This window comes from Ovis canadensis, chromosome 5, assembly GCF_042477335.2.
Source record: "Ovis canadensis isolate MfBH-ARS-UI-01 breed Bighorn chromosome 5, ARS-UI_OviCan_v2, whole genome shotgun sequence".
Lineage (NCBI taxonomy): Eukaryota > Metazoa > Chordata > Mammalia > Artiodactyla > Bovidae > Ovis > Ovis canadensis.
Genome location: NC_091249.1, coordinates 112,154,351 through 112,174,774, shown reverse-complemented (window position 1 = coordinate 112,174,774; position 20,424 = coordinate 112,154,351).

Sequence of the window (20,424 nt, the reverse complement as noted above, 5' to 3'; positions counted from 1 at the left end):
ATGCAAAGATGGGCACAATAAAGGATACAAATTATATGGATTTAACAGAAGCAGAAGATATTAAGAAGAGGTAGCAAGAATATACAGAAGAACTGTACAAAAAAGATCTTCACAATGCAAGTAATCATGATGATATGATCACTAATCTAGAGCCAGACATCTTGGAATGTGAAGTCAAGTGGGTCTTAGAAAGCATCACTATGAATAAAGCTAATGGAGGTGATGGAATTCTAATTGAGCTATTTCAAATTGTAAAAGATGATGCTGTGAAAATGCTGCACTCAATATGCCAGGAAATTTGGAAAACTCAGCACTGGCCACAGGACTAGAACAGGTCATTTTTCATTCCAGTCCCAAAGAAAGGCAGTGCCAAAGAGTGCTCAAACTACTGCACAGTTACACTCATCTTATACACTAGTAAAGTGAAGTGAAGTCGCTCAGTCATGTCCGACTCTTTGTGACCCCATGGACAGTAGCCTACTAGGCTCTGCCATCCATGGGATTTTCCAGGCAAGAATACTGGAGTGGGCTGCCATTTCCTTCTCCAGTAAAGTAATGCTCAAAATTCTCCAAGCCAGGCTTCAACAGTTGGTAACCATGAACTTACATATGTTCAAGCTGGTTTTAGAAAAGGCAGAAAAACCAGAGATCAAATTGCCAGTATCTGTTGGATCATTGGAAAAGCGAGAGTTTCAGGAAAACATCTATTTCTGCTTTATTGACTATGACAAAGCCTTTGACTCTGTGGATCACAACAAATTGTGGAAAATTCTGGAAGAGATGGGAATACCAAACTACCTGACCTGACTCTTGAGAAACCTGTATGCAGGTCAGGAAGCAACAGTTAGAACTGGACTTGGAACAACAGACTGGTTCCAAATCGGGAGAGGAGTACATTAAGGCTGTATATTGTCACCCTCTTTATTTAACTTATAGGCAGAGTACATCATAAGAAACAATACACATAATAATGAGTCTAAAATAACAGACTTCTTAAAAGATGACAGTGTTATTTTAATCACAATATATACCATACTAGCTATGGAGGTTAGTTATTGGCATACAGAATGCAAATGGACTAGATAATTTCACTTTGTAACCAAAATGTTTGATAACAAATGCATAAAGTTAGTAAATTCCAGAAATAATAATTATTTCTGTGACTTGAGGTTAAAATAATTTGGATGAAGAACCATATATTATGAAGTATACTAGCACCAGTTTTGACTCATTGGAGAAGGAAATGGCAACCCACTCCAATATACTTGCCTGGAGAATCCCAGGGACAGAGGAGCCTGGTGGGTTGCTGTCTGTGGGGTCACACAGAGTCAGACACAACCGAAGCGACTTAGCAGCAGTTTTGATTCATAAATAGATTGCACTCTTGTAATGCTCTATGACATTGCTGTAAATTTACAACTTCTTTTTTAAATCAGTTATCATATAATGAAATCAAACTAACTGGATCTTTGGCTTATTTTGGTAGCATTTTACCACAATAATGTTGAAAATTTTGTGAAATGTTTTCAAAATTTATTTAATTTAATTAGAGATATTAAAATTAGAATTCAGTTTTATCAATTGATAAGATACATAGGAACAGAAATAGAGAAAGGTTTATGTTCTTTAATTCAATGTATCTAGCATACAAACTTAGGGTGAAAAAGGGAGATGACATTTTTTTTACTGAAAATTGTATAATTAAGTAGAGATAATATTTAAATCCAGGGATATAATTGCTGCTGCTGCTGCTGCTGCTGCTGCTACTAAGTCACTTCAGTCATATCCAACTCTGTGTGACCCCAGAGACGGCAGCCCACCAGGCTCCCCTGTCCCTGGGATTCTCCAGGCAAGAACACTGGAGTGGATTGCCATTTCCTTCTCCAATGCATGAAAGTGAAAAGTGAAAGTGAAGTCGCTCAGTCGTGTCCTACTCTTAGCGACCCCATAGACAGCAGCCTACCAAGCTCCTCTGTCCATGAGATTTTCCAGGCAAGAGTCCTGGAGTGGGGTGCCATTGCCTTCTCCAATAATTGCTAGTTTACAAATAATATGTAGCCATTTCTACTCAGATATCTTGTGGCTCATTTGAAGATTCCATAAATGTTCATTTTCTTAAGTCTTAAAAAAATTCAGAATCTATTAAAACTATCTGTGGTAGGATTGCCAAAAACTTTCTGTAGCTTTTAATATTAAAATATCCTAAATCTTAGACTTTAATGCTCCCTAATTACATGTACAAACTGTCCAACTATTTCATAACAGAAATGCTGTAATACAATCCGCTTCTTGACAGATGCTAAGCCTCAGAAAAAATTTTCCCCGCTATTGTTGGTTTCACAAAGCAATGTACACTCAGTTTTGTTCAGGCTAAATACTGTCACTGTTATATTTTGTAAAAATAAAGCATAGCGCTGAGTTCTAACACCTACTTTTATGGTTAGCCCCTTCTTAAAACAACATAATACTACAGCTCTTACTCTTAAAAAAATATCTGTCATGAAGATAGAAAACTCTGTAACCCCTTTTGTAAATAGACTTTGAGTTATTAATATCCTACCCTTGGCTTATATAGGACTGGCAGGTAATGGTAATGTAAATAAGGGAAATGGCCAGGTATTGGAGAGTATGAGGAAATAGGAATAGGTATGGGTGACCTCAGCAAACTGAAGAGCTAATTCTTTGCTTAAAAGAGTGTACCATCATTCTACTCCAGTCAGTTTTGTTATTGAATTTGGAAATACGTATTATCTGTGAACTGCTTGATTTTTCTAATGCTGAGTAGAACTCACAAGGCATAGCTGTGGGCCACTAGCTGGCAAGCTTTGGCTTATAGCCCATCAGTTAATGAGAAAGATACAAACAGTAAGATACTCATTGTCATCCCAATCCACAGCTTGGAAACTAGAGACAAAGAGGAACACGGAATGAGCAATAGGAAACACAGTCGCTTTCTTATTTCACTGTGTTAGCATGCTTTGTTATTTTTTAAAATTAATTAATTAATTTTAATTGGGGGATAATTACAATAGTGTGGTGGTTTCTGCCATACATCGACATGAATCAGCCATGGGTGCACATGTGTCCCCCCATCCTGAACCCTGCCTCCCACCACCTTCCCACTCCATCCCTCTAGATTGTCCCAGAGCACCGGCTTTGAGTGCCTTGCTTCATGCATAGAACTTGCACTGGTCATCTATTTCACATATGGTAATATACATGTTTCAATGCTATTCTCACAAATCATTCCACCCTTTCCTTCTCCCACAGAGTCCAAACGTCTGTTCTTTACATCTGTGTCTCTTTTTCAGTCTTGCATATAGGATCATCGTTACCATCTTTCTAAATTCCATATATATGCCTTAATAAACTGTATTTGCGTGTCTCTTTCTGACTTCACTCTGTGTAATAGACTCCAGTTTCATCCATCTCATTTGAACTGACTCAAATGTGTTCCTTTTTTATAACAGTAATATTCCATTTTGTTTATGTACCACAACTTCCTTATTCATTTACCTGCTGATGGACATCTAGGTTGCTTCCATGTTCTAGCTATTGTAAACAGTGCTGTAATGAACACTGGGGTACACATGTCTCTTTCAATTCTGGTTTCCTTAGTGTGTATGCCCAGCAGGGGGATTGCTGGGTCATATGGCAGTTCTATTTCCAGTTTTTTAAGGAATCTCCACACTGTTCACCATAGTGGCTGTACCAGTTTGTGTTGCCACCAACAGTGTAAGAGGGTTCCCTTTGCTCCACATCCTCTCTAGCGTTTATTGTTTGTAGACTTTTTGATGGCAGCCAGTCTGGCCAATAGGAGATGATACCTCTTTTAGTACTTTGGTCCACTTTTTGATTGGGTTGTTCATTTTTCTGGTATTGAGCTAGCATGTTTTGGTATTTTATTGAACTCTTCAGTTAAATTAAAAATCTCAGAGAATGTACTTTCAAAAAAATAGATCAAAGCCTAGGCATCTTGCAAGGACTAATCATTTCAACTCTTTTAAAGGGATTATTGTTCATGTAGTTGAACTTTTAAGTAATAATGGTTATCTCAGTGTGGGGTCAAGCTATGTAAATTATCTGGAGACTCGACTTCTGAAAGTAATGTATATATCCAGAATCCGTCACTTCTATGTATTTCTATGGAATGGAAACACATATTTTACCTTATATTACTAGGAGTGAGAATATTATACTACCACTAAGAAAACATTTATTGATAGTTCAGTTCAGTTCAGTTCAGTCGCTCAGTTAAGTTTGACTCTTTGAAACCCCATGAATCACAGCACGCCGGGCCTCCCTGTCCATCACTAACTCCCAGAGTTCACTCAAATTCATGTCCATCGAGTCGGTGATGCCATCCAGCCATCTCATCCTCTGTCGTTCCCTTCTCCTCCTGCCCCAATCCCTCCCAGCCTCAGGGTCTTTTCCAATGAGTCAACTCTTTGCATGAAGTGGCCAAAGTATTGGAGTTTCAGCCTCAAAACCAGTCCTAATTAGCCAAAAATGGACTCAAAATGTTCTTTTCATAATGCATTATCATTGAACTTGATTATATATACTTTTTCTCAAGACTGTAAAAAGAATACCAAAAAAACTCATATAGAATTGAATTTTTTCTTCATGCATTTAGGCATGATAAGTACAAATGGTACCAAAACTAATACCCAATGTCAATGTTTAGTACTATAGTCTTCTTTACTGATAACACTTTAAACCCATGAGAACAGTACGTGCCTGGTGATTACTGAGAGGTCACAGAGACCTGATTTCTGCCTGTCATTTATCTGTCATGATGATGTGTTAAAACAGTGTGGGACTATACCAGACAGACTTGAGACTTTATAAACCTCATTGAAACTTTATATTTATGAAGCTCCTACTTTATAAATTCATCAATAATTGGATGTGGTTAGGACTGCAGTGTAGCATTTATTATAATTAGCTTTAAGTGTATTACCATTTTGTGTTATTAAAGGATAAAACATAATAATTCAGAAATTGTTGGCCAAATAATAAATTATCTTTCTTTGATCTAATGCTTTATGTGGCTATTTGAAAAATGATATAGCATTATTGATTTCTAAAAACATTTTATCTCTGGGATTATAAAGCAAACACATATACATATTTCAGGGTGGTTGGCTATTAAGTTGAGCATAATTCTTTACAAGTTGGATATAAACTGAGACCAAGCACCCCTGCTAAATCATATATGTTTATCAGGCAGTATGCTACTGTTTCAATACACGATCTGTGGGGCCTGGGAAAACAGCAGTCACAGAGCCAACAACAGAGTGGTCTCCAAAGACTTTACTCATGTATTACTATCAGTAAATTGCTTTAGCCTATTCACATACACAAACACACATCAATTTTTATTTATGTATGTATATATTTGTGTATCTCCACCACTATACCAGTATACAAAATATATGCATTATAAACCATATATAAATTAGGAACTAAAATGATTATGCCATACATGAAATACATTTTCTTGAATTAATTTAATATAATTAGGTTAAAGAACTTTCTTCCTCCAATTAGATATGATTACTTATGTGTCATCTGGTAAAACTTCTTTGTTATTTTCTGGTGCAATTTTTCAAAGATTTAGTCCAAATTTAGGTAGTTCTACATCTGGTTTTAATGGCTGTCATAACTAAAAAGATTATTTCACAAAAATAGATGCAAATAGAAGAAATGTATCCTGTGTTGTGCATGCTAAATAAGTTTTATTCTATCCTTCATTAATGCAAAAACGTTTGTCAAAATCTGGTTAATACTTTCCTTGAAATTAAATTGTAGGGCTTATCATTTGAAGGCAATTAATTCAATTTTTTAAAGAAATTGGTTGAAAACTTAATGATGCTCAATCTTTGGGCTTCCCTGTTAGCTCAACTGGTAAAGAATCCACCTGCAATGCAGGAGACCCTGGTTCAATTCCTGGGTCAGGAAGATCTGCTGGAGAAGGGATAGGCTACCCACTCTATTATTCTTGGACTTCCCTGGTGGCTCAACTGGTAAAGAATCCACCTGCAATGAGGGAGACCTGGGTCTGATCCCCGGGTTGGGAAGATCCCATAGAGAAGGGAAAGGCTACCCACTCTAGTATCCTGGCCACGGACTCTATAGTCCACGGGGTTGCAAAGAGTTGGACAAGACTGAGCCAATTCCAATGGCAACCCACTCCAGTACTCTTGCCTGGAAAATCTCATGGATGGAGGAGCCTGGTAGGCTGCAGTCCATGGGGTCACTAAGAGTCAGATACGACTGAGAGACTTCACTTTCACTTTCCACTTTCATGCATTGGAGAAGGAAATGGCAACCCACTCCAGTGTTCTTGCCTGGAGAATCCCAGGGAGAGGGGAGCCGGGTGGGCTGCCATCTATGGGGTTGCACAGAGTCGGACACAACTGAAGCGACTTAGCAGCAGCAGCAGCAGCAGCGGAGTCACTTTCAATTTTCACTTTCAATCTTTGAAGATTTGTTATACAAGATAGAATACTTTGTTTCTATTTTTCTGGGTTTGATGATTGAAGAGACTTGCAACTAATATAAAATATTTTCAAGAATAGAATCATGTAATGTTTGAAATATGTCCAGATAGGTTTCTTCAAGTCTCCCCTATACCGCATGGTAAGCACAACTGAAACACTTGGATATTACCTATTAAAAAAAGCATACGACTTCTGAGGGAAGAGAGACATGGACTGGTTTGGAAACCTGAGGAACAAAGCAATACAGAGTTATTGAACTTTATTTTTTTTCTGGCCTCATATATTTAAGACTTAACTTGGAAGAAGCTGACGATCTATAAATACCAATGAGTCCAGACAACCTCTCTGCCAAAAGCCTGCTCTTTGTAGCAAAGGGATCAGGAAAGCATCAAGCTAGCAAGACAGAAACTTTTAGATGCAAAGAGCCCTACTTCAGTTCAACACCACAGAAAACACTGTCCTACCACCCCCATTCATACCAGTCAAAGAAAAATGGGAAGTCTAGATTTGTACCTTGTGAGACTGTAACAACATGTCCAATAACTCCATAATGCAGGTAAAAAGAAGCGCGGGCACAGAGCTAGAGTTTCAGTCATGCAGTTATGATGTCATTACCATATATTGTCTCTGGAGAATTTGTGGGGATCCTAGTCCCCAGGGGGAATCCCACGTGGTAGTAACAAGTAGTGATAGTGGAGGTCGTAGAAAGTGAAGAGAAGCCGTGTGAGCTAGTAACATTGAGACATCCCTCAAGAGTGTCAGAAGAGACCATGTGGGAAATCAGAGTACCTTTTTCCATGCAACAGTAACATTGAGACCCTACACTGGATGAACATACCTGACTGTATGCAAGTCAACAAGCAACAGTTAGAATCCAAATGGAACAGACTGCTTCAAAATTGAGAAAGGAGTACATCAAGGCTGTATATTGTTACCCTGCTTATTTAACTTATGTGCAGAGTACATCATGAGAAACGCTGGGCTGGAAGAAGCACAAGCTGGAATCAAGATTGCTGGGAGAAATCAATAACCTCAGATATGCAGATGATACTACCCTTATGGCGGAAAGTGAAGAGGAATTGAAGAGTCTCTTGATGAAGGTAAAACAGGAGACTGAAAAACCTGGTTTAAAACTCAGTACTCAGAAACTAAGGTCAAGGCAACTGGCCCCATTACTTCATGGCAAATACGTGGGGGAACAGTGACAGACTTTACTTCCTTGGGGTCCAAAATCACTGCAGATGGTGACTGCAGCCATAAAATTAAAAGACACATGCTATGGCAAAACTAGATAGCATATTAAAAAGCAGAGACATTACTTTGCTGACAAAAGACCATATAGTCAAAATTGTTTTGCCAAGAGTTATGTATGGATGTGAGAGTTGGACCATAAAGAAGGCTGTCAGTCAGTTCAGTTGTTCAGTTGTGTCAGGCTATTTATGGGCTAATGGACAGGGTAGCATGCCAGGCTACCCTGTCCACCACCAACTCCTGGAGCTTGCTCAAACTAATGTCCATCGAGTCGGTGATGCCATCCAACCATCTCATCCTCTGTCGTCCCCTTCTACTCCTGCCTTCAATCTTACCCAGCATCAGGGTCTTTTCCAATTAGTCAATTCCTCGCATCAGGTGGCCAAAGTATTGGAGTTTCAGCTTCAGCATCAGTCCTTCCAGTGAATATTCAGGACTGATCTCCTTTAGGATGGAACTTTAGGATTGACTAGTTTGAACTCTGGGCTGTCCACGGGACTCTCAGGAGTCTTCTCCAGCACCACAGTTTGAAAGCATCAAATTTTCAGCACTCAACTTTCTTTATAGTCCAACTCTCACATCCATACATTCTACTGGAAAAACCAAAGCTTTGACGAGATGGAACATTGTTGGCAAAATAATGTTTCTGCTTTTTAATACCCTGTCTAGGTTGGTCATAGCTTTTCTTCCAAGAAACAAGCGTCTTTTAATTTCATGGCTGCAGTCACCATCTACAGTGATTTTGGAGCCCAAGGAAATTAAGTCTTTTACTGTTTCCATGTTTCTCCATCTATTTGCCATGGAGTGATGGGACTGGATACCTTGATCTCAGTTTTTGGAATGTTCAGTTTTAAGCAGCTTTTTCCTGCTCTTCTTTCACTTTCATCAAGAGGCTCATTAGTAACTCTTCACTTTTGTCCGTAAGGTGGTATCATCTGCATATCTGAGGTTATTGATATTTCTCCCAGCAATCTTGATTCCAGTTTGTGCTTCATCCAGCCCAGCATTTTGCAAGATGTAGTCTGCATATAAGTTAAATAAGCAAGGTGACAATAAACAGCCTTGACATACTCTTTTCGCAATTTGGAATTAGTCTGTTTTTCCAGATCTGGTTTTAACTGTTGCTTCTTGACCTGCATACAGATTCCTCAGGAGGTAAGTAAGTAAGTTAGTTCACATCTCTTTAAGAACTTTCCACAGTTTGTTTTTATCCACAGAGTCAAAGGCTTTGCTGTAGTCAATAAAGCAGAAGTAGATGTTTTTCTGCAACTCTTTTGCTTTTTCTATGACCCAAGTATGTTGGCAATTAGATTTCTGGTTCCTCTACCTTTTCTAAATCCAGCATAAATGCCTGGAAGTTCACGGTTCACATACTGTTGAAGCCTGAGTTGGAGTACTTTGAACATTACTTTGCTAGAATATGAGATGAGTGCATTTGTGCGGCAGTTTGAATATTGTTTGCTATTGTCCTTCTTTGGGATTGGAATAAAAACTGACATTTTCCAGTCACATGGTCCCTGCTGAGTTTTCCAAATTTGCTGGCATATTGAGTGCAGCACTTTCACAGCATTATCTTTCAGGATTTGAAATAGCTCAACCGAAATTCCATCACTTCCACTAGTTTTGTTGATACGGATGCTTCCTAAAAGGCCCACTTGACTCTGCATTCCAGGATGTCTGGCTTTAGGTGAGTGATCACACCATTGTCATGGTGTGGTCATTTATCTGGGTCATGAAGGTCTTTTCTGTATTGTATTTTGAAGATCTTGTTTGTATTCTTGCCACCTCCTCTTAATATCTTCTGCTTCTGTTAACTGCATAGCATTTCTGTCCTTTATTATGCCCATCTTTGCATGAAATATTACCTTGGTATCTCTAATTTTATTGAAGAAGAAAAAGAAAGCTAGGCACCAAACAATCCTTTTAAATTGTGGTATTATATAAGACTCTTGAAAGTTCCTTGGACTGCAAGGAGATCAAAGCAGTCAATCCTAAAGAAAATCAATCCTGAATGTTTACTGGATGGACTGAATCTGAGGCTGAACATCCAATACTTTGGCCACCTAATGGGAAGAGCTGACCCAATGGAAAAGTCCCTGATGCTGGGACTTTTCCCAACAGAAGCAGAAGATATTAAGAAGAAGTGGCAAGAATACACAGAAATATCTTCATGACACAGATAACCACAATGGTGTGATCACTCACCTAGAGCCAGACATCCTGGAATGCAAAAGTCAAGTGGGCCTTAGGAAGCATCACTATGAACAAAGCTAGTGGAGGTGATGGAATTCCAGTTGAGCTATTTCAAATCCTAAAAGATGATGCTGTGAAAGTGCTGCACTCAATATGCCAGCAAATCTGGAAAGCTCAGCAGTGGCCACAGTACCGGAAAAGATCATTTTTTCATTCCAATCCCAAAGAAGGGCAATGCCAAAGAATGTTAAACTACCACACAATTGCATTCATTTCACTGGCTAGCAAAGTAACGCTCAAAATTCTCCAGGCAAGGCTTCAACAGTTTGAGAACCATGAAATTCCAAATGTTCCAGCTGGATTTAGAAAAAGTAGAGAAACCAGAGATCAAATTGCCAACCTCTGCTGGATCATTGAAAAAGCAAGAGAGTTCCAGAAAAAACATCTACTTTTGCCTTATTGACTATGCCAAAGTCTTTGATTGTGTGGATCACAACAAATTGTGGAAAATTCTTCAAGAGATGGGAATACCAGACAACCTGACCTTCCTCATGAGAAACCTGTATACAGGTCAGTAAGGAACAGTTAGAACTGAACATGGAACAACAGGCTGGTTCCAAACTGGGAAAGGAGTATGTAAAAGCTGTGTAGTGTCACCCTGTTTATTTAACTTATATGCAGAGTACATCATGCAAAACTCTGGACTGGATGAAGCACAAGCTGGAATCAAGATTGCTGGAAGAATTATCAATAACCTTAGATATGCAGATGACACCACCCTTATGGCAGAATACAGTTAAGAACTGAAGAGCCTCTTGATGTAAGTGAAATAGGAGAGTGAAAAATTTGTTTAAAATTCAACATTTGTAAACGAAGATCATGGCATCTGGTCCCATCACTTCATGGCAAATAGATGGGAAGAGAATGGAGACAGTGAGAGAATTTACTCTTTTGGGCTCCAAAATCACTGAGATGGTGACTGCAGCCATGGAATTAAAAGATGCTTGTTCCTTCAAAGAAAAGCTATGACCAATCTAGACAGCATGTTAAAAAGCAGAAGCATTACTTTGTAAACTTTTTTCCCTTTACCAAAGGTCTGTCTAGTCAAAGCTATGGTTTTTCCAATAGTCTTGTATGGATGTGAGAGTTGGACTATAAAGAAAGCTGAGCACTGAAGAATTAATGCTTTTGAACTGTGGTGTTGGAGAAGGCTCTTGAGAGTCCCTTGGACTGCAAGGAGATCCTACCAGTCCATCCTAAAGGATATCAGTCCTGAATATTCATTGGAAGGACTGATGTTGAAGCTGAAACTCCAATACTTTGGCACCTGATGTGAAGAACAGACTGATTCGAAAAGACCCCGTTGCTGGGAAAGATTGAAGGAAGGAAGAGAAGGGGACGATAGAGGATGAGATGGTTGGATAGCATCTTCACGTGATAGACATGAGCTTGAGTAAGCTCCAGGAGTTGGTGGTGGACAGGTATGCCTGGCATGCTTCAATCCATGGGGTCGCAAAGAGTCGAACACGACTGAGCAACACAACTGAACTGAGAACTGGTAAAATGATGACACTAGTACATTGTATATAGATATACATTACTCTATGTATATAGTAATACCCAGGGTAATCTTTAAAAGCTACACAGACACACTCAAAACACTATAAATAAATCAAAATGAAATTCTAAAAAAGTTCTTCCACGAAAGGTAGGAAAATAAAATAGACGTGAAAAGCTCAGTGCATATGCTCAGTAGCAGGATAGAGATTAGGGGAAGAGTCAGTGAGCTGGATTTTTATGGCTCAAAATATCCTGGGCCATAAAAGAAGCCTCATTAAAATTTGAAGAACTGAAGGGAACCAAGAGGAAAAAAATTAAATTGACATATTTAACCCCTAAGGTATCATGAATTAGATTAGAATATATGGTTAAAATGCACTGGTTAGAAGACATTGGCAAAGTTAATGAAAAATTGTAACCTATCTACTGTCTATTAAGAAAAAAAAACCCTCATTTTAAGTATAACAACATAGGCAGACTGAAAACAAAGGGATGAAAAATATGTTTCATGAAAAAATATGATTTTAAAATGTATTAGTGGCTCTATATTTATTAAAGAGAGTAACCAGAGTCACTGTGGGACATTACACATAGATAACACACTGAGAAGATAGCAATCCTGAATGTGTGTGTACCAAAAAACAGAAATGCAAAATATGTGATGTAGAAACTGATGGAATTGAAGAATAAACAAATCCACAGTTATAGACGGAGACTTTAACACCTCTTTCACAATGAAAGATATAATAATTAGAAAACCAACAGGGTATAAAAGTAGAAAATACCATGAAACCAACAGAATCCTTACAGAACACTCCAACCAACAACACAAGAATACTTTTCTTCAAGTGATCACAGAATGTATACCAAGATATATCATATCCTGAATATAAAACAAAACTCCTTAAATGCAAAGAACTAAAATCAAACACAATGTGTTCTTCAACCAGTGTAATCATACTAGAAATCAGTAGGAAAGATAACAGGAAAACTTCCAAATTGGTAGAAACTGAACACACTTCTAAATAATGGGTGGGTCAAAAAAAAAAGGCTCAAGGGAAATCAGAAAATACCTGGAACTCAATTAAGTGCAAATTTATGCTTGCTCCTTGGAAGGGAAGTTATGACCAACCTAGACAGCATATTGAAAAGCAGAGACTACTTTGTCAACAAAGGTCCATCTAGCCAAGGCTGTGATTTTTCCAGTCGTCATGTATGGATGTGAGAGTTGGACTATAAAGAAAGCTGAGTGCTGAAGAATTGGTGATTTTGAACTGTGGTGTTGGAGAAAACTCTTGAGAGTCCCTTGGACTGCAAGGAGATCCAACCAGTCCATCCTAAAAGAGATCAGTCCTCAGTGTTCATTGGAGGGACTGATGTTGAAGCTGAAACTCCAATACTTTGGCCACCTGATGCGAAGAATTGAGGCCAGGAGGAGAAGCGGATGACAGAGGATGAGATGGTTGGATGGCATCACTGACTCAATGGACATGGGTTTGGGTGAACTCTGGGAGTTTGTGCGGGACAGGGAGGCCTGGCATGCTGCAGTTCATGGGGTCCCAGAGAGTCAGACATGACTAAACAACAGAACTGAACTAACATTCAAAATTTGTGGTCTATAGCTAAAGTAATATAAAAGGAAAATTTATAGCAGTCTATGCTCACAAAGATCATGGCATCCAGTCCCATCACTTCATGGGAAATAGATGAGGAAACAGTGGAAACAGTGTCAGACTTTATTCTTTTATGCTCCAAAATCACTGCAAATGGTGACTGCAGCCATGAAATTAAAAGATGCTTACTCCTTGGAAGAACAGTTATGACCAACCTAGATAGCTTTTTCAAAAGCAGAGACATTACTTTGCTGACTAAGGTCCGTCTAGTCAAGGCTATGGTTTTCCCAGTGGTCATGTATGGATGTGAGAGTTGGACTGTGAAGAAGGCTGAGCACTGAAGAATTGATGCTTTTGAACTGTGGTGTTGGAGAAGACTCTTGAGAGTCCCTTGGACTGCAAAGAGATCCAACCCATCCATTCTGAAGGAGATCAGCCCTGGGATTTCTTTGGAAGGAATGATGCTAAAGCTGAAGCTCCAGTACTTTGGCCACTACATGGGAAGAGTTAACTCATTGGAAAAGACTCTGATGCTGGGAGGGATTGGGGGCAGGAGGAGAAGGGGACAACAGAAGATGAGATGGCTGGATGGCATCACCGACTCAATGGCGTGAGTCTGGGTGAACTCCAGGAGATGGTGATGGACAGGGAGGCCTGGCGTGCTGCGATTCATGGGGTTGCAAAGAATCGGACACGACTGATGCTCACATTAGGAAAGAGGAAAATTCTCAGATCAAAAACCTAGATTTCCACGTTAAGAGAGAGAAGAGAAAAATAAACCCAAGGCAAAGAGAAATAACAAAGATAAGAATAGAAATAAGTGAAATTTATAACTGCAAAACAATAGAGAGAACTTTTGAAATAAAGAACTTGTTCTTTGAAAAGATCAATGAAATTGATCTACCTCTCAAAGCAGGACAGAGGAGAGACAGAAGGAGAAAGAAACACAGATTCTATTATCAGGAATAGTATAGGGGTAGTCTGGCAAATCCAAGATCAAGGCACTAGCAGTTTCATCGTCTGATGAGAATCTGTTTTCTGGTTCACAGACAAATGTCTTAGCTGCACGTGGTGGAAGAAATGAGAGCTCTTTCTAGAGACTCATTTATAGGGTCACTAATCCCATTCACTAAGGCTCTGCCCTCCTGATCTAAACATTCCAAAGGCCCCAACCCCTAATACCATCACATTGGAGATTAGAATTCCAACATATAAATTATGAGGGGACACAAACATTTAAATCATCTATGAAAAGCTACTATGATTAAAGCAACTATGATTCTCTCTGTTCCTTTTCCATGGACTTTTCCTTTTCTTTGACAACTTAGATGAAGTAGACCAACTGCTTGAAAATTATAAACTACCAATATTAACCCAATATGAAATAGGTATTTTGAATAGGTGTGTAACTATTAAGCCCGAGTAGAGCGAGTAGCTTCTGGAAACTAAAATGTGAAAGTCCTAGTGAGAAGGCCACATGAAAGGATGATGTAAAATTTAGTTGAAGAATTCAGCCAGCCCAAGCCATTATCACTGTGAGAGAGCTGGAGGAACACATATAATTGTGCTGATTTCTTCATTTCTTCTCCTGATATTCCTCATTGGCCAAGCCCAACGGAAAGCTAGAGAAAAGGTAACCATTGATGAATACATACAGGTCTGCTTCTTTTGGCAGAAAAGTGAAAGCGAAAGTTGCTTAGTCGTGTCTGACTCTTTGTGAACCCATAAAATGTAGCCTGCCAGGCTTCTCTGTCCGTGGAATTCTTCAGGCCAGAATACTGGACTGGGTAGCTGTTCCCTTCTCCAGGGGATCGTCCCAAATCAGGGATCAAACCGAGGTCTCCCGCATTGCAGGCAGATTCTTTACCATCTGAGCCACCAGGGAAGCCTACATAAGGGCACATTTAGACGTTTAGTACACTTAACTGAGATAAAAAGGTATTTCTAACTTATTTCTAAGTTTTCTTCTTGTTGCCATATGTATTGGTATCTTATTCATACTCTAGCATATGAGCTCATTTTGTATACAACTCTAAAATATAATGTTCCCTCTTCGACTACACTGAGAGCTACCATGTAGTATCCGATGAAAAACACTTGTACATATATTTTTCACTATCCTGCAAAAATATTTATTGCATAAATATATAACCTCTTTCTCTATCTCTGTGCTGCCTCTATATATACACACAAATACATATATATGTGTATATACACATATAGCAAATATATATGTTATATATATATATAACATTCAACATATATATGCACATTATAATTAAGTTTATTACACAGAAGCACGTACAATATGCAGACATGGCAAGAACATGGGAAAATAGATTTTATGCTATAATGCTTGGTGATGTGATTTTTCACTGCAGGTAAATATGATTGTGTGTGTGTAAGTTAAAATTTCAAATGAATACATACCTTCTATAAAGTGTATCCACTTCTATAAAGTTATTATTAAGGTGTGGGCAATGATTTAAGTTCAATAATGACAGTATCATTCATGATAAGGAAAAATATAAACTGGCTTGAGAGTTATTCTACAGTACCAGGATGATGAAATGAATGTGTGTGTATCCATGGAATCAAACATTATGCACTTGTAAAACTTATACTTTAGTGTGTTACTTGTTTGCAATGAAATAATTTCAGTATTTCTGACTGGGTCTTTTAAAGTAATATGAACTATATAATGTTTAAAATCATGTTTATGTGAAATTTACATTCCAACCCTAATACTTACTAGCTCTTTAACCTAGGCTAGGTTTCATAGTGTCTATGACTGTCATCTAGATACTGGGTATAGAATAAGAACTGTTATATCATAGGGTTATTTTGTAAATTTAATGAAAAAGTGAATAAAAAATACTGAATGAAGTTTTGCATATAATATGTACACAAGGAAAATGATCAGAGATCCAGGACATTCTGTTGGATTCTCAAGTAATTTCATACATGCAGAATAAATATATAGCTGAAGGTCTAATTTATTTGAGGGGTATGTTAAGTAGCTACTTTTGAAAAGTTGTGAATATTAATAGTTAGGAAAAATCAGTAAAGGAGAATGTCATTAACTCTGAGGTCTATTATTTTTTTGAGAGCATCTGCTTACCTAGAAAATGGGAGCTAGAAAGGGATAGTCTAGCACATACTTCATTTTTGTGTCTTAATTTCCTTTGACAGGAAATAACATTTTAATCTACCTCACAAACTGAATTAAAGTGTGTGAGTAAAGAGAAATTATTTTCCATCCACCCCTTAAGTGAGTACTGAAATTCATGTATTATGAGGATAAAGTTTAATCCAACAATTGGATTGGTTGGTCTTTTTGTCACCCAGTGTGGTTACATTTGCCACCCTGCTGCTGCTAGGTGTTGATCTAAGTGTGAGCTGGCAGGCAGGTGAGAGGCAAAACAAGTGTATAACCCGAAAAAGTATTTAATGCCAAGTGTGACTATTTGTATCCAAATTCTGAACAACAACAACAACAACAACAACAACAACAAAACGAGCAAGCATATTGATTCAGAAGAAAACTGCCTAGTCACACAATACTAGAAAAAAATTTTCTGGCAGTAAGTATTTCATATTCCAGTCAAGTATCCTGATTAAAACTGAACTGTTATTTAAAAGCATCTCATATGTAAGGTAGGTAGAACAGACATCTATTTGTATATAAGGAAGTCGAGTCAACAGAACATCAGTCTTGTTCAAGGTCAAACACTGATTTTCTTCTGGAGTTACGATTGAAAAGAACTTTCTGTAGCCATAGCCCTTCGTTTTGTGTCTGGTATCAATAGATATGATGGTAGTTATGTAATAAACCTATGTTCTTGCTCAAATGATTACATTAGTATAAAATGTACATGAAAATACTTTTCTTTGCTAAAATGATGACTCTGACTTTTTCTAATAGTGATTCATTTACACTGGACATGATTTAGCTTAATACTTAGCATAATAAACAGACCATTAAATATTGTATATAATTGAATTTAGATAAATTTCTCTTTATCTGGGTTTCACTGGGCTAGCTTAATTGGCTTTATTAACAAAGACAATTTGTAATAATAGTTAAAGATGATGTGTGTAACCTAATCCTTCAGCATGAATATTTAACCAGTGCTTTAATTGAATATTTTGATTTAATGATAAAAACAAATCAGGGTAAATGTATAATTATCTTATAAATATGCAGATAATGAAAATTAAAATAGATGATTTAAGTTGTGTGATTAAGTGACCCTTTGAAGAATTTTTGCCTTAAAAAATACACTTAATTAGGGATCAAGATAGCAGAATAAGAAGATCCAGAGCTCACCTCCTCTGATGGACACACCAAAACTACAATTACATACACAACTATCTTTGAGAATTACCTGAAGACTAGCAGAAAAGATTTTCTCTGACTAAGGGTATAAAGAAAGGCCACATCAAGACTGGTGAGAGATGGAGAAACATGATCTATTCAGAAGCCACAGTCCTTATGTGATGACCCACAGAATGGGAAGCATATTACAACTGCAGAGGTTCCCCCTGAAGAGCGAGAGGCCTTGGCCCAACCTCAGGCTCTCCAGTCTGAGCAGATGAGCACCCATAACTTCTGGCTTTGAAAAGCAGCAGGTCCTGTGTCAGGAGAACCAGAGGGCCATAGAAAGCTGAGGTTCTTTCCTTGAATGCACAGACTCACTCACTCTAAGTCCCGGTGCAAAGGGAGCTGCTTAAAAAGTGCCCGGGAGAAGGAGATTCATTGATTCACCCTACACACTAGCACATCTGCAGCAACAAAGGTCCAACCATAACAGCAAGGTTGACATGGCCCACAGAGGACATACCCCTGGTGCTGGAGGCCAGGGAGTTTTATGAGGCTGATTATGCGGCTGATTGCAGCCATGAAATTAAAAGAAGAAAAGTTATGACCAACCTCGATAGTATATTCAAAAGCAGAGACATTACTTTGCCGACTAAGGTCCGTCTAGTCAAGGCTATGGTTTTTCCTGTGGTCATGTATGGATGTGAGAGTTGGACTGTGAAGAAGGATGAGCGCTGAAGAATTGATGCTTTTGAACTGTGGTGTTGGAGAAGACTCTTGAGAGTCCCTTGGACTGCAAGGAGATCCAACCAGTCCATTCTGAAGGAGATCAGCCCTGGGATTTCTTTGGAAGGAATGATGCTAAAGCTAAAACTCCAATACTTTGGCCACTTCATGCAAAAAGTTGACTCATTGGAAAAGACTCTGATGCTGGGAGGGATTGGGGGCAGGAGGAGAAGGGGACGACAGAGGATGAGATGGCTGGATGGCATCACGGACTCGATGGACGTGAGTCTGAGTGAACTCCGGGAGTTCATGGAGTGATGGACAGGGAGGCCTGGTGTGCTGCGATTCATGGGGTCGCAAAGAGTTGGACACGACTGAGCGACTGAACTGAACTGAACTGAACTGAGCTGAGCTGAGCCTCACAAAACACCTTCTACTTAAGGCCTTGTTTTTCAATACTGAGAGATATAGCTGATTTACCTAATACAGAGAAGCAAAAAAGAGATTTAGGCAAAATCAGGAGACAAAGGAATACTTTACAGATGAAAAATCAAGACAAAACTCAGAAAAAGGACTGAACAAAATGAAAATAAGCAATTTTCAACATAAGTGTTCAAAGTAAGAGTCATAAAAATGTTTAGTGAACTTGAGAGAGGAATAGATGAACTTAGAGTATCAGCAAAAGGTAGAAAATATTTTTAAAACTCAAAAGTGAAGAATACAATAACTGAAATGAAAAATCACTAGAGGGAATCAACAGTAGATCAAAGCATGCAGAAGATCAGAGCAGTGATCTGGAAAACAGTGTAGTGGAAATCACCCAGTTGGTATACCCCCAAAAAGAAAAGAATAAAAAAACAATTAGGATAGTTTGAGAGACCTCTGGGACAATATCAGGTGTACTAACACATTACAGAGGTCCTGGAAGAAGAGAGAGAGAGAGAAAGAGGCAGAAAACCAATCATGGCAAAACCAATACAACATTGTAAAGTAATTAGCCTCCAATTAAAATAAATAAATTAAAAAAAAAAAAAAAGAAACAATGGCTGAAAACTTTCCTAACCTGGTGAAGGAAACTGACATCCAAGTCCACGTATCATGGAGAGTCCCAGTGATGAACTGAAAGAGACCCACACTAAGGGACATTATAATTAAAATGTTAAGAGATTATCAGCTGATTTTGCAACAGAAAACTTATTGTCCCCAAATGACTGGCAGAATATAGTCAAACTACTGAAATGGAAAAACTTACAACCAAGAACACTCTACCCAGCAAGGTTATCATTCAGAATTGAAGGAGAGAGAAAGAGTTTCCCAGACAAGCAAAAGCTGGAGTTCATCACTGCTAAATTAGCCTTACAAGAAATGTTGAAGTGTTTTAATAATAAAGGGATCAATCCAAAAACAGATGTAACATACTTGTAAATATCCATGTAGGCAACATCAATTCAGTTCAGTTGCTCAATTGTGTCCGACTCTTTGTGACCCCGTGAACTGCAGCTTGCCAGGCCTCCCTGTCCATCACCAACTCCCGGAGTTCACTCAGACTCATGTCCATTGAGTCAGTGATGCCATCCAGCCATCTCATCCTCTGTCGTCCCCTTCTCTTCCTGCCCCCAATCCCTCCCAGCATCGGGGTCTTTTCCAATGAGTCAACTCTTCACATGAGGTGGCCAAAGTACTGGAGTTTCAGCTTTAGCATCATTCCTTCCAAAGAACACCCAGGACTGATCTCCTGTAGAAAGGACTGGTTGGATCTCCTTGGAGTCCAAGGGACTCTCAAGAGTCTTCTCCAACACCACAGTTCAAAAGCATCAATTCGTTAGCACTCAGCTTTCTTCACAGTCCAACTTTCATACCCATACATGACCACTGGAAAAACCATAGCCTTGACTAGACGGACCTTTGTTGGCAAAGTAATGTCTCTGATTTTGAATATGCTATCTAGGTTGGTCATAACTTTCCTTCCGAGGAGTAAGTGTCTTAATTTCATGGCTGCAGTCACCATCTGAAGTGATGTTGGAGCCCAAAGAAATAAAGTCTGACACTGTTTCCACAGTTTCCCCATCTATTTCCCATGAAATGATGGGACCAGATGCCATGATCTTCATTTTCTGAATGTTGAGCTGTAAGCCAACTTTTTCACTCTCCTCTTTCACTTTCCTCAAGAGGCTTTGTAGTTCCTCTTCCCTTTTTGCCATAAGGGTGGTGTCATCTGCATATCTGAGGTTATTAATATTTCTCCTGGCAATCT